Below are 11,507 nucleotides of genomic sequence, written 5' to 3'. Positions count from 1 at the left end.
TTTAAATACGTTAAAATCCAATCTGCACTTTGTTAGAATACATAACAAATTGGACCAAGCTATATTTCAAACAAAGACAAATCATTATTTCTTCTAGATTTTCCAGAACAAAAATTTTAAAAAAAATTCAAAAGACTTTGAAATAAGATTTAAATTTGATTCTACAGATTTTCTAGATTTGCCAGAATATTTTTATTTTATTTAAATCATAAGTTTGAAGAAATATTTCACAAAGATTCTTCGTCAAAAAAACAGAAGCTAAAATGAAGAATTAAATTAAAAAGTATTTATTATTCTTTATGATAAAAAAATTTATTAAAAAATACTTGAATATTGATTCAAATTGTCAGGAAAGAAGAGGAAGGAATTTAAAAGTAAAAAGGTTTATGTGTTTAAAAATCCTAAAATAATTTTTAAAGTTGTATTTTTTTCTCTAAAATTGTCTTTCTGAAATTTATAAGAAGCAAAGTGAAAAAATAAATGAAGTTATTTAAACTAGTGAAGACCAAATCTTTAAAATATTTTCTTGGATTTTCAATTTCTATTTGAGTTTTGTCTCTCTTAGAATTAAAATTGTCGACCAAAGCAAGACCAGCTTGCTAGTAAATAAATACAATTTAAAAAATAGAGGCAGCTCACTGGTAAGTGCTGCTATATGAGCTATTTTTAGAACAGGCCAGCGGGCTACTCATCTGGTCCTTACGGGCTACCTGGTGCCCGTGGGCACCGCGTTGGTGACCCCTGCTCTAGATCAATTAACATTAAAAAAAAAATGGAAAAAACACAAAATATGCAATACTTTCACCCAATAACTTTTTTAGGTGGAATATTTGAGATTATATAATAATTGGAACCTTAAAGGCCTACTGAAACCACTACTACCAACCACGCAGTCTGATAGTTTACATATCAATTATTAAATATTAACATTGCAACACATGCCAATACGGCCTTTTTAGTTTATTAAATTACAATTTGAAATTTCCCGGGAGTTTCGTCTTCGAAACGTCGTGTAATGATGATGTGTACGCAAGACGTTACGCGTTTTTAGGAAGTATGAGCGCTGATCACACACAGCTAAATGTCGTCTGCTTTAACGGCATAATTATACAGTTTTTTGGACATCTGTGTTGCTGAATCTTTTGCAATTTGTTCAATTAAAATTGGAGAAGTCACAGTAGAAAGATGGAGTTGGGAAGCTTTAGCCTATATCCACACAAACACACGGTTATTCCTTGTTTAAAATTCCTGGAGGTGAAACTTTCCTATGGATCACAGCGCGGTCAAGAGAACATGGATCCCTACCAAATGTCAACCAGCAGGTTTCAGTGAGAAAATTGTGGTTAAAAAGTCAGTTCTTACCGGAGAAAAGCTGAGCTTGTGCCGTCCATAGCTGCCGTCGACTCCCCTGAGACACTGGCGTCAAGACACCCGTGGAGACACCCTTCCGACTATCAGGTAATATTAAACTGATTAAAACACAGCAACACAATAGAAAGATAAGGGATTTCCCAGAATTAACCTAGTAAATGTGTCTAAAAACATCGGAATCCGTCCCAATGCAATCGCGTTTTTTTTGTGTTTTTTTTTTATTTTATTTTTTTTCTAGTGCATTGCTATCAATATCCTCAAACACGGATCTTTGATCCTCGCTAAAATTAATGGGGAAATTGTCGTTTTTTCGGTCCGAATAGCACTTTTTGTTGGAGGCTCCCATTAAAAACAAAGTGAGGATGTAAAGAGCCATCAAACATCTAACGTCATCATCTGCGACTTCCGGTAGAGGCAGGGCTTTTCTCTTAGCACCGAAAGTTGCGAACTTTATCGTGGATGTTTTCTATTAAATCCTTTCAGCAAAAATATGGCAATATCGCGAAATGATCACGTACGACACATAGAATGGACCTGCTATCCCCGTTTAAATAAGAACATCTCATTTCTGTAGGCCTTTAATTTTGGATTTTGATTCATTATTATTTTTTGAGCGATGACACTTAAAAACAAATCACACTAAAATAATTGGGGATCCAAAAGTGTCCTACTCATTAAAGTATTCAAAAATAAATCGTACATTTTTTTTACTGTTTACTTTTAGCACAATAATCTCGAGATCAACTTCAGATATATCCGTCAATTTTAAGTGTTATTGTTGTTTATGTTTTGTTTGTTTGTTTTAGGCCCTTCTTTAAAAAAAACAGCTCAGTTTTTTATATGGCAAAACACAAAATATGCAACATTTTCCCCCAAAAATATCTCAAAGTGGAATATTTAATGTGATGTATTTAAAGCATTGAATAGGTCAGTAACTCAAAATGACATTGATTTTCATTCATTATTATTTTTTAAAGAAAGAAACAGCCTGCATGGCAGCTTTGTGTTATAAGAGTAAGCAATGTCCTGTTACATTTCACCTGTTTGCTCTTTTGTACCACTTTTTATGTTTTTCATTTTTTTCAATTGTATTCTTAAAATGTGCCGTGGGACCGTTAAAAAATGGCCCGCAAATGGCCCCCGGGCCGCACTTTGGACACCCCTGCTGTACAGCCACTGTTTCATCTTGTTTAAAATCGTCCTTACCTCACGTTTCTTTATTTACTTCTTCTTTTCCTTCAATTCGCGTGGAAGTAAGAATGAACATTTTTACTTATTTTTTAAATCACATAATGCTTTTATCGGGTAACATTTTATTTTGTCTAATGTTGAGTTTGACTGTGGGTTTTTGGTCTGACGATGAGTCGAAATAAATACATACATTTTTGTTAACATCCATCCATCCATCCATCCATCCATCCATCCATCCATCCATCTATCCATCTTCTTCCGCTAATCCGAGGTCGGGTCGCGGGGGCAGCTGCACTTTCAGTTTAGCTCGGTTGGTAGAGGGGCCGTGCCAGCAACTTGAGAGTTGCAGGATCGATCCCCGCTTCCGCCATCCTAGTCACTGCCGTTGTGTCCTTGGGCAAGACACTTTACCCACTTGCTTCCAGTGCCACCCACACTGGTTTGAATGTAACTTAGATATTGGGTTTCACTATGTAAAGCACTTTGAGTCACTAGAGAAAAAGCGCTATATAAATATAATTCACTTCACTTCACTTTACTGATAATACACGGAACACAATTGTCGTGAATAACTTGTTTCCATTGTCGAGCCCCTCTCCCGTTATCGTAGACAAAAGGGCGGAGTTACGTACAACAGTGAAATAAAAACATACCTGATAATACACAGAATACACTGTATCATCTTGTTTAAAATCGTCCTTACCTCACATTTCTTTATTTACTTCTTCTTTTCCTTCAATTCGCGTGGAAGTAAGAATGAACATTTTTACTTATTTTTTAAATCACATTATGCTTTTATCTGGTAACATTTTATTTTGACTAATGTTGAGTTTGACTGTGGGTTTTTGGTCTGACGGATGAGTCGAAATAAATACATACATTTTTGTTAACATCCATCCATCCATCCATCCATCTTCTTCCGCTAATCCGAGGTCGGGTCGTGGGGGCAGCAGCCCAAGCAGGGAAACCCAGACTTCCCTCTCCCCAGCCTCTTCGTCTAGCTCTTCCCGGGGGATCCCGAGGCGTTCCCAGGCCAGCCGGGAGACATAGTCTTCCCAACGTGTCCTGGGTCTTCCCTGTGGCACCCTACCGGTCGTACGTGCCCTAAACACCTCCCTAGGGAGGCGTTCGGGTGGCATCCTGACCAGATGACCATACCACCTCATCTGGCTCCTCTCGATGTGGAGGAGCAGCGGCTTTACTTTGAGCTTCTCACCCTATCTCTAAGGAAGAGCACCGCCACCCGGCGGAGGAAACTCATTTCGGCTGCTTGTACCCGTGATCTTATCATTTCGGTCATGACCCAAAGCTCATGACCATAGGTGAGGATGGGAACGTAGATCGACCGATAAATTGAGAGCTTTGCCTTCCGACTCAGCTCCTTCTTCACCACAACGCATCGGTACAACGTCCGCATAACTGAAGACGCCGCACCGATCACGATCCACTCTTCCCCCACTCGTGAACAAGACTCCTAGATACTTGAACTCCTCCACTTGGGGCAGGGTCTCCTCCCCAACCTGGAGATGGCACTCCACCCTTTTCCGGGCGAGAACCATGGACTCGGACTTGGAGGTGCTGATTCTCATTCCGGTCGCTTCACACTCGGCTACGAAACGATCCAGTGAGAGCTGAAGATCCCGCAAGACGTTATTTTGCGGCCCCCACCTAATATGAAAGTTTAATGTTAGCACGGCCCGCTAGTTTTATATGAATGGCGCTTGACAGCGTTGTGTTATTTGGGTCCAAAATGGCTCTTTCAACGTTCTGGGTTGCCTACCCCTGCGTTGGTGGAAAAGCGTCAAATGAGTGAAAGCGACAGAGACGTCGCCATGGAGATGAGGGGTTTTTTTTAGGTTCCCGGCTGTAGTCACACCACGACACCTGACCGTCAGTAATAACAGTCCCCGATAACCTGGACCAATTGAAACCGTTATTTGTTTTTTTTATTGTCTAATTTTCATTGCCTCACACGATCAACACTACATATACACTACCGTTCAAAAGTTTGGGGTCACTCTGGTTAGAGCCTGTTTCTGCTGTCCTCTGAAGGGAGTAGTACACACCGTTGTAGGAAATCTTCAATTTCTTAGCAATTTCTCGCATAGAATAGCCTTCATTTCCAAGAACAAGAATAGACTGTCGGGTTTCAGATGAAAGTTCTCTTTTTCTGGCCATTTTGAGCGTTTAATTGACCACACAAATGTGATGCTCCAGAAACACAATCTGCTCAAAGGAAGGTCAGTTTTGTAGCTTCTGTAACGAGCTAAACTGTTTTCAGATGTGTGAACATGATTGCACAAGGGTTTTCTAATCATCAATTAGCCTTCTGAGCCAATGAGTAAACACATTGTACCATTAGAACACTGGAGTGATAGTTGCTGGAAATGGGCCTCCATACACCTATGTAGATATTGCACCAAAAACCAGACATTTGCAGCTAAAATAGTCATTTACCACATTGTATAGAGTGTATTTCTTTAAAGTTAAGACTGGTTTAAAGTTATCTTCATTGAAAAGTACAGTGCTTTTCCTTCAAAAATAAGGACATTTCAATGTGACCCCAAACTTTTGAACGGTAGTGTATTTCTATATGACGCCGAAAAACACTCCAGGCAAGCCGTCACTTTTTTGCGCTCGCTATCCCGGTACTTTCCCGCCTATTATCCGCCGACCGCTATGTTGCTGTAGGGTTTAAAAGCGGAATGACACACATTGCGGAAATAACATTATTCTCCGTGCGTCGGCTAGATAATAAATATATTCCACAACCCCAAACATGTCTTTTTCAAAGCCTGCAGTTAAGAGAAAGGTTAGTGATGAGCAAAGACAATTCCAGGAAAAGTGAAGAGTATGAAACAATTTTTTTAAAGAAATATTTTCTTGCGGCCCAGCCTCATTTAGACTTTGCATCCAGTGGCCCCCAGGTAAATTGATTTTGAGACCCCTGGTTTAGATCATCCATCCATCCATTTCTACCGCTTTTCCCTTTTGGGGTGACAGGGGGGTGCTGGAGACTATCTTGGCTCAGTGGTTCTCAAACCCAATAGCGGGCTGTGCGTTTCCCACCTAGGCCTTCAGGTGTTTTGTATATATTGTTTTTCAAATCACCTGACATGTATACTGTGTATATGTACATAATTTATCAATTTTTTAACGTAATTTTTTTATATACATGTTACAGGTTATATATCTTTTATTATTGAATGTATCAAATGTGATGAATATTTGATGGGCCACAATGGAAACAAGCCTTTTGGCTTTTTATGCCATCCATTTGCCCTTTTAAAATCATTACATGGATTCAATTCTTTAAGATGTCAATAAACTTCTCAATCAATCAATCAATCAATCAATCAAAGTGATGTCCCACTTCGTCCGACTTCAATTTATACTTTCACATCACAGAGGCTTGTGAAATACTATACCCAAAAAAACACTTGCGCACTACTCAATTTGTCACTAGTGTACAAAAAGGGCTATTTTTTGGGCACATTTAAAACTCAAAAAACCCGTATCGGACGTGGTACTGTCAAAACAAAAATAATTGTAAAAGATGTATATAATTTGAAAAATATATTTAAACTCACAATACCGCTCGTAGTTCGTTGATTTGAGTGGAAGTGCTGAAAACATGTTTTCGTCGTACTTGTGCAATGACAATAAAGTCATAATCTATCCTATCCTAAGTGGCAGGCAAACCATTATATTTGCCACCTAATCAACGTTTTGCTCTGCTTCTTTGTTGGTTAAAAAAGGGAGTACCGCTGATTTCTCCGCTGGCCGGGTATGGCTCCGGTGCCACTTTCTGCTTTCGTAAATCATAACTTCTGATTGGATACCTGGGAATGACAAGTGAGTATCCAATCACAGTCACGTTCAACGTAAGGCTACTGTCAACAACTTGTGATCTGATTGGCTATCGCAACTGTGTGTTGACTGAACGTCCTCCGTTCCTTAAACTGCACAGCCGCCGCTAATGCTACAAAGTGCTGGCAACAAGCTAGCTGAATTCTGATTGGATAAAACCTCTAACTTAAAAAAGCAACGCTGGAGCCTAATATGACATGAAGATAATATGATGAATACTTTTATATATTTATGAAAAGTAAATTAAATATAAAATGTACTTTTATTAATTATCATGATTTATGGTAGGCCAGCAGAGAAGGCCTTGCTAGCCCTGACGACACACCAACGCTCAAACCTTTTTCACCAAGTATCATTTCAGAAAACACTTGGCTATCCAAGATCCACTCTAAGGACCAACATTAAAATTTAGTATCGTAGTAGGCCTACATATGCATTAAAAACAAGGTGGAGGTTTTATTTAACAAGTATATTCAATATGTTTGGCCAATGTAACATTACACACAGTTTGAACAGCAACACTGTGTTTGGATATAAGAAGAAAAAACATTACATCATAGTTCAATGAAGTGGTTCTTTGGCGCACACTGCATGTATTCCGCATACTACTAGTGGTACACATACCACAGTTTGAGAATCACTAGTTTACATTCTTCTAAGCTAGTAAACTAGTTGTTTTACTGTTCTTAGCTTTGATGCTAGCAATAACTTTCAATTGGGGTTGGTAACTTGTCACATATATTATTTATTATCACATTTAAATTGTCTTGTGCTTGTCTGTTCTCCCCCCTTAGCATTTTGGGAATTCTAGAACTATAAATTGCATTATAAATAAAATTCAATCAATCAATCAATGTTTACTTATATAGCCCTAAATCACTAGTGTCTCAAAGGGCTGCACAAACCACCACGACATCCTCGGTAGGCCCATATAAGGGCAAGGAAAACTCACACCCAGTGGGACATCGGTGACAATAATGACCCAGTGGGACGTCGGTGACAATGATGACTATGAGAACCTTACAGAGGAGGAAAGCAATGGATGTCGAGCGGGTCTAACATGATACTGTGAAAGTTCAATCCACAATAGATCCAACACAGTCGCGAGAGTCCAGTCCAAAGCGGATCCAACACAGCAACGAGAGTCCCGTTCACAGCGGAGCCAGCAGGAAACCATCCCAAGCGGAGGCGGATCAGCATCGCAGAGATGTCCCCAGCCGATACACTGGCAAGCAGTACATGGCCACCGGATCGGACCGGACCCCCTCCACAAGGTAGAGTGGGACATAGAAGAAAAAGAAAAGAAACGGCAGATCAACTGGTCTAAAAAGGGAGTCTATTTAAAGGCTAGAGTATACAAATGAGTTTTAAGGTGAGACTTAAATGCTTCTACTGAGGTGGCATCTCAAACTGTTACCGGGAGGGCATTCCAGAGTACTGGAGCCCGAACGGAAAACGCTCTATAGCCCGCAGACTTTTTTTGGGCTTTGGGAATCACTAACAAGCCGGAGTCCTTTGAACGTAGATTTCTTGCCGGGACACATGGTGCAATACAATTGGCAAGATAGGATGGAGCTAGACCGTGTAGTATTTTATACGTAAGTAGTAAAACCTTAAAGTCACATCTTAAGTGCACAGGAAGCCAGTGCAGGTGAGCCAGTACAGGCGTAATGTGATCAAACTTTCTTGTTCTTGTCAAAAGTCTAGCAGCCGCATTTTGTACCAACTGTAATCTTTTAATGCTAGACATGGGGAGACCCGAAAATAATATGTTACAGTAGTCGAGGCGAGACGTAACAAACGCATGGATAATGATCTCAACGTCTTTAGTGGACAGAATGGAGCGAATTTTAGCGATATTACGGAGATGAAAGAAGGCCGTTTTAGTAACGCTTTTAATGTGTGCCTCAAAGGAGAGAGTTGGGTCGAAGATAATACCCAGATTCTTTACCGTGTCGCCTTGTTTAATTGTTTGGTTGTCAAATGTTAGAGTTGTATTATTAAATAGAGTTCGGTGTCTAGCAGGACCGATAATCAGCATTTCCGTTTTTTTGGCGTTGAGTTGCAAAAAGTTAGCGGACATCCATTGTTTAATTTCATTAAGACACGCCTCCAGCTGACTACAATCCGGCGTGTTGGTCAGCTTTAGGGGCATGTAGAGTTGGGTGTCATCAGCATAACAGTGAAAGCTAATACCGTATTTGCGTATGATGTCACCTAGCGGCAGCATGTAGATGCTGAAGAGTGCAGGGCCAAGGACCGAACCCTGGGGAACTCCACACGTTACCTTAACGTAGTCCGAGGTCACATTGTTATGGGAGACACACTGCATCCTATCAGTAAGATAAGAGTTAAACTAAGACAGGGCTAAGTCTGACATACCAATTCGTGTTTTGATACGTTCTAATAAAATATTATGATCGACGGTATCGAAAGCAGCGCTAAGATCGAGGAGCAGCAACATAGATGACGCATCAGAATCCATCGTTAGCAATAGATCATTAGTCATTTTTGCGAGGGCTGTCTCCGTGGAGTGATTTGCCCTGAAACCGGATTGAAAGGTTTCACATAGATTGTTAGACGCTAAGTGTTCATTTAACTGCTCCGCAACAATTTTTTCAAGGATTTTTGAAATAAAGGGAAGGTGAGACACCGGTCGGTAGTTTACCATGAGGTCAGGATCGAGGTTAGGTCTTTTAAGAAGAGGATGAATAACCGCTTTTTTGAATGCTAGGGGAACAGTGCCCGAGGAGAGTGATAAGTTTATAATATTTAGCACTGATGGACCTAATAATAGAAAGAGCTCCTTGATCAGTTTCCCAGGAAGAGGGTCAAGTAAACATGTTGTCTGTTTTATTCCATTTACACGTTGTAACAATTCCTCTAATGTTATTTCCTCAAAATGAGAGAAACTATTTTGGAGGGCAGTATCCGCCGTATATACCATCGTGTCAGTGTTAATAGAACCCCGTTGTAGCTGGAACGCATTGTCTTTAATCTCCTTTCTAATGACTTAAATTTTCTTACTAAAGAATTGTACAAAGTCATCAGCTGAGTGGGTTGAGCTACTGGAAGGGGTCCCTTGTTGGGTTAGCGATGCTACCGTACTAAACAAAAATTTAGGATCGTTTTTATTACGGTGGATGAGATTTGAGTAATATTTAGCTTTAGATAAGGTAAGCATGCGTTTATAAGTTATTAAACCATCACTCCATGCTTGATGGTGCACCTCAAGTTTAGTCGTGCGCCATTTGCGTTCCAGCTTTCTACATAATAATTTCTGAGCTCTAGTTTCTTCTGTAAACCACTGGGTACGCTTTTTTGGAGCCTTTTTTAACTTTAGTGGTGCTATGTTATCAATGGTTTCGCGCAGGGCGTCGTTAAAGTTGTTAGTGAGGTTACCAATAGAGCCCACATACTTTGGGAATGGTGCCATTACCGAGGGCAGTAGATCAGCAAGAGTTGTCGTTGTGGCTGTATTAATGTTGCGGCTGCTATAGCAGTTATTATTATTATTAGTTTGACGAACATGCGTCTGAACCTCGAATTTTATAAGGTAATGATCGGACAATACTTTAGTATACGGGAGTATCGTAACTTTGGAAACGGTGATACCCCTGACAAGCACTAGGTCTATCGTATTACCGTTGCGATGCGTGGGTTCATTTATTATTTGTGTGAGACCACAGCTATCAATTACAGTCTGGAGCGCTACGCACGGTGGGTCCGATGGGGTATTCATATGGATATTAAAGTCCCCCATTATGATTATATTATCGGCGTGTGTCACTAGATCAGCAACGAACTCTGAGAATTCATTGATAAAGTCCGAATAGGGCGCTGGGGGGCGGTAGATAACAGCCAGGTGTAGAGGCAGCGGTGTGACAGACCTCATAGTAAGCACCTCAAACGATTTATATTTATTATTTATGTTAGGACTAAGGTTAAAGTTTTCGTTGTATATTAGTGCGACCCCCCCACCCCTTTTAAGCGGACGGGCAATATGCGCATGTGTAAAGTTAGGAGGACATGCCTCATTTAGCGCAAAAAAGTCGTTTGGTTTAAGCCAGGTTTCGCTGAGACCGATGACGTTAAGATTGTTGTCTCTGATAATATCATTAACTAATAACGTTTTGGGAGACAATGATTTTATGTTTAAAAAAACTATATTATAGGTAGTGGGCTGTTTTAGGGAATTTTTGATCAAGTTATCCGTAGTAGCAATATTAATAATGTTGTGTTTATTATGCCCAGTGCATTTAGTATAGTTACGACCATATCTAGGAATTGATACGACAGGAATTTTCCGATTGTTTGATTGTTGCTCTGATAAACTGCACGCATCATGGTTAGCCACCTCAGTAACGGGGATTTTCCGATTGTTTGTTTGTTGCTTTGATAAACTGCACGCATCATAGTTAGCCACCTCAGTAAAACACATGTCCAACTCTGAAACACTCAACGCAGAAAAAACTTGTTCTAATTTAACAGACTCCTTACCCAGACCAGTAGTCTCACATTTTCCATTTAAATCCGTCTTCAGGATGGAGGGAAGTGGTGTTCTGTGGGGATTAGCCTTCTGCTTTGTTTTTAGCCCCGCTCGACATCCGCGTTTCCGATCACACCGCTGGCGTCTGCTCCGTAGACGGCCCCCGCTGCTACTAGACTCCCCTGCTTCACAGGCCGCTGGATGTAGCCGCCGACGTATTCCCATGCTAGTTAGCAAGTCTAGCACGCAAGCGTCTATCAGTCCAAAACGGCCCGATATGTCCACATCCAGAAGTGTCTGGCGGTCGTACGTGATCACGGAGTGACCACGATGTGAGCCAGCCATAAAGTTTGTAGAATTGTCCGGTATTTCTGCCAAATGTTCCATCTTTAGCAGCAGCTCCGCAATGTTGCAGCCCGTACGGGCGCCGCCATCTTGAAATCTCATTATTAAATTATTTATTATATACTCATAATACATATCACATATACAGTAGGCTGGCCGACTTGCCTCCCGCCCAAGTGCAGCTGGGATAGGCTCCAGCCATGGATGGATGGTCTAGAGAAAGGTCTCCACCCCAGATTAG

This window comes from Nerophis ophidion, linkage group LG07 (genome assembly GCF_033978795.1).
Source record: "Nerophis ophidion isolate RoL-2023_Sa linkage group LG07, RoL_Noph_v1.0, whole genome shotgun sequence".
NCBI lineage: Eukaryota > Metazoa > Chordata > Actinopteri > Syngnathiformes > Syngnathidae > Nerophis > Nerophis ophidion.
The sequence above is the reverse complement of the archived record's forward strand: the minus strand, read 5'-3'. Positions refer to the sequence as shown.